Genomic DNA, 4,785 nt, shown 5'->3' on the forward strand with positions numbered 1-4,785 from the left:
GGCAACAGCAGGAAATATTAATTCAATATTAGGTCTTACTTCGATGAATCTGCCAAAGGAACAAGATAAGATAGCTGCATTCTGCACATTTGCTGCTTAATAAATAACATCCCATCGTATGATGCATTCAAGTGATATTGCTGTGTGACAGAGTGACTCTTCTTTATTACATGGTGAGAGAAGGTCGTGTCTTTGTAACTGGAGAATGGAATTTATAATCCCTTTGCTGGCCTTCATATAATTCACACTCATACAAAAGTGACAATCCTTCCTGGATAGACTCTAAAGATAGCAAAGACACCGATACTTAGTGACGTGCAGAAGGAAGTGTAGACTCATTGCATGTGGTTAAGGAATGACATGCAGGGCAAACCTGGTGGGAAATAACCACAGACACAATCATCCAAGCAATTGAATAGAACCTTCTGCCTGTTTCAAAATATAAAATTCTGGCTCTGACCTTTAACTGCTCCATCATCTAAGTTTTCTAAGCAGGTAAGAGACTAGATCAGAAAATTACTGCTGTTAGGTGTCGCTGCAACATTTAAAAGAAAAGCATTTATTTTTAATCTGTTTTCTAAGAAAATATATTAAAAAAGGCAAGGAAAAGTGAAAAAAAATCAAAGAATGTAAACAAATTAATGGGAATTCTTCCAAACCATTGGCAAAAATTATTAGATTCCTAGATAGAGAAAGAGTTTTATTCATTTTTTTAATAAATCCATGAGAAAAATAATGGTATCGGAAAATAGTGAAATATTTTCAGTCTGTACATAGTATAATATTTATCTTTTTATTTTTCATCCTTATTGATGTTTTGAGATTTATCCATGTCTTTCAGGAGTAGATTTTTTTAAAGAAAAATGCTTTGATTGCCAAAAAAGTAAATTTAAAAGTTATTGTTGACATAGATGGAGGAGAGATTCAGAAATACCAGATCCGTGTGTGCATGGCAAGCCCAAAGGCTCATTACAAATGCATGCGGCCAGCCTGGTTTACACTTCTCGTCACTGCTGCAGTAGGTAACCATGGTAACATCATGTTAGACCAAAATGCTGCCCTAGTAAAGAACAACCAACTGTAGTAAACACTGGCTGTGTTCAAACCTGTATGGTAGCTGGTGTACAACTACGAGCTCACATGAATAACAAAGTGTTGAGTTATTGATCTGACTCAAGGCAATAGATAGTCAAAAATGTCTTATTGACCACAGTAACATTCTGATTGGTAAGGATTCAGTACAGAGGTGCTAGTAAGACAATAAAAGCAACATTGATGGACAGAAGACTACAAAGGGAGACATTTAACATGGAAGGGATGTGGAACATTGGGGAAAAAGGGGCACACCACATACATAGATATCCATCAGAAATTCCTCTTAGTCTTTCGGCTTTTCCCGGTTAGGGGTCGCCACAGCAGAACTCCAGTCCGCTCATGATTGGCAGTGAATTTTTATGGTACTGAGTTGCCAGCCTGACGCCCAACCTTCAAAGAAGACATGCCCATTCACGCCTGCACCAACCTGCATGTCTTTATTGCCACTCAACCGTGGGGAGGACATGCAGACTCCACACAGAAGGCGCTCCAGCCAAGAATCGAATGGGAGAACCTCTTGCTGTGAGGCAACAACACTAACCGCTGCACCACCGTGGCCAATTCTTGGTAAAATTAGTAAAAAAGCTCAAGTATTCTTGGTAATCTTAGTAAAAAAGCTCAAGTATTTCTTGGTAATCAGTAAAAATGCTCAAGTATTCTTGGTAATCTTAGTAAAAAAGCTCAAGTATTCTTGGTAATCTTAGTAAAAAATCTTAAGTATTCTTGGGAATATTAGTAAAATGCTTAAGCATTCTTGGTAATATTAGTAATATATATCCATCAGAAATAATTGAATATATTAAAAATGTGAATCTCACACAGGAAAAGTTACAATAAATTAACATGATATACCCACTCCTGTAATCATCATATTTTGGCAAATATCGGCCAGCTCGGCCCAACCTGAGGCATAATGGCAAATATAATGAAAAATAAAATATCAACCCTGAACAGATTTGTACCTCTTACCCATCTTATCTTATTTTGTAAATACAGCATTAACGAGAAGAGCTACTGCAAGCATCATACTGAAAGGTTAAAGGAAACATGTATCAGCAACAGAATGGAAGCAGTAATCAGAAGGCAGAACTTAAAGAAACTGAACAGAATTGGGTGCTGTTGTACTTAACATATATCAGGGTAATGTTACCCAACAACAGAATGGAAGAAGAAATGTAAGATAAAGAATATAACCTTGAGGGGATTGAAACACCCCAGTCCATGCATTCACAGTCTGTAAAGTAGGTCTGTAAGCATGACATCAACTGGACATCATTTTTGCTATATAAGAAGAAATGACATTGTCTGTGAGTTATATATGGACAAGGGTGCTATAAAGAGAAAATGACATCTGTGAGAGTTATATATGGACAAGGGTGCCTTCCTTGACCTGTCACCCAATGTACAACCACAAAACATAAACCAGATTAAAAGTTGGAAATGGGATTATAGGACAGATAACAAGAGGAGGCAAGCAAAGAGTAGAACAGAAGATAAATAATTACAAAATGAGTAGGCTGGAGGCTGGGTAAGGAGGAATGTTTTTTTTTTCTTTGGGACAAGTGCCCTTTTTTAAGAGAAGAGAAATACAGGGAATTAAGTAAGGGAAGGGTATGGGGTAACTTACTTAGAGACTGGAACACAACAGTGAAAGAGACATCAGACAAACAGAAAAAATATACATGGTAACCATTTTTGGCACATGTAGTTTGGTCATATTGCTAGGCTCTACTGGATGAATCCAGACAGCATAAATGTGCCTTCATAAGCCCAGACACATGTCCTATAAGGTTTCTGGTTTGTGATAGTGCATAGTTGTACCCCTGGTCATGCTGATTGTGTTCGATTTTCTGATTGGTTTTATGAGCCAGGGTTCCAGGGCATATCTAGCATCATCAACAAGATGATCCTCTCCAATGTCATCTCTTGTAAACCATTGGTACATATGTGCTGTATGCATGATTCATGAAAACTACACAGGTGGCCTACACACGGGTCTACTTTATGTGCTCGAAGTCAGAGAATATTGAATACGATATTCTCGACACGTGTACACCGAAAGCGCAAAACATCGAAAATGGAAATGGAAATCTCCATAGGTGGAGATTTCCATTTACTTCAATGTAGTGCGATCTTGGAGTTGGTATATTTAAGTAGTGGGGGGGGGGGCTTATCCCCCTGCCTACACTAGTTTAAATTTCTTTTGTGTGTATTTTTTTTTTTTTTTGGGACTTCTATTGTTTAATAGTTCAATGCATATGGTTTGATCCATATGCATTCGAGCTATTAAACTTTCGAGGTCCTAAAGTAGCCCTCCTACACGCACACATTGTAGATGATACCATGGCAGTTGATGGAGTGATACCCCTGATGGGGTCTTTCTTTCAATGTGGCTACAGTCTGTACCTCCAGAAACTCAGGGAAATGGGCTATCATAGAACTCCCATATGGTGTTTTCTCACTCTTCTAGGGTACATGGGAATCGCAATGCTCCCCCACACACTGAAGCAAGGCATTGAGGAACTTATGGAGTATTCTCAAGGCAGATTCCTGAGATACCCCAGAGTGTCCTCAGCAGGTTGATAAAAGGTTTCTGTAGCTGATATACCTATAGCCGCACATACCTTGGTCTCCACTTGGATAGGTACTGCACAACTCAGACAGGGCTGCAGACAAGGCCAACATGTTTTCATGAATTTTTACCTGGTGTCCCTATCCACACAGCAGTAGCATAGGCATAGGCAGGGCAAGAGGGAAACTGCCCTGGATGCAAAGTGTTGGTGGGTGCAATCAGCCGATCTCAGTCTCTAATGAAATACCAGCTTTTAAAACGTGGTACTGCATCTGCGGTCAAACTTGAGCACTCCATGTGGGGGCTAAACTGTAGTAACGTCTTGCTGCTTTGTAGCAAGCAGTTTGCTACAGTTTAAAAGTTTAAAAAAGTCTTCTTTTTTTTAACTAAATCCTGCGCACTGAAGTGCTCCATGCAGGCAGGGTATAACCTGCAGTAACTGTTTGCTATATTTGTAGCAAGTAGTTTGCTGCAGTTTATAAGAATTTTTTTAACTAGAATATTTTAGTATTCCATGAAGGCAGGGTATGAACTGTAGCAATTGCTACAGTTTATATTAGAATTTTTTTTAAGTAAAACATGAACACCGTAGTGCTCTGTGCAGGCATCATATAAACTGTAGAAACTGTTTGCTACAGTTTAAAACAAGAATTTATTTGTTTATTTGTTTTTAATATAACTTTCCGGGAGGGGCAGGGCACGGAAACAGGACATGAATGACTAGGCAGGAGGGAGGGGGGCAATCTATGTATCTGTTCACCTGGTTGCTGTGCTCTTTACTTGAAGAGTGGCACTAGTTCATGGTACTGGCACAGGGCAATTGTTGAGCCAGCTAGACTTCTGCCACATGATGATGATCTACTATGTCAGTGTCTTAAGCTCAGTTGGATGACCCTGTACATCCAGTGGTGTGACGTCATGTACTGTTAGTCAGAGCAGCTGCAATGAGAGCTTCTTACATGAACACATTTAACAATGGCTGTAGCAGCCCTAAGCATATTTAAGTAATGCACTCCATCTGAACATAAGCATAGTTGAGTTTAAATGTGAAATGAGTGCAGCCTTGCTGCGTGGCATTTATATGTTTCTGAATTTCTCTATCATCTGGTTTTATCTCA

Source organism: Protopterus annectens, chromosome 14.part0 (assembly GCF_019279795.1).
Source record: "Protopterus annectens isolate FY-2018-M chromosome 14.part0, PAN1.0, whole genome shotgun sequence".
NCBI classification, from domain to species: domain Eukaryota; kingdom Metazoa; phylum Chordata; order Ceratodontiformes; family Protopteridae; genus Protopterus; species Protopterus annectens.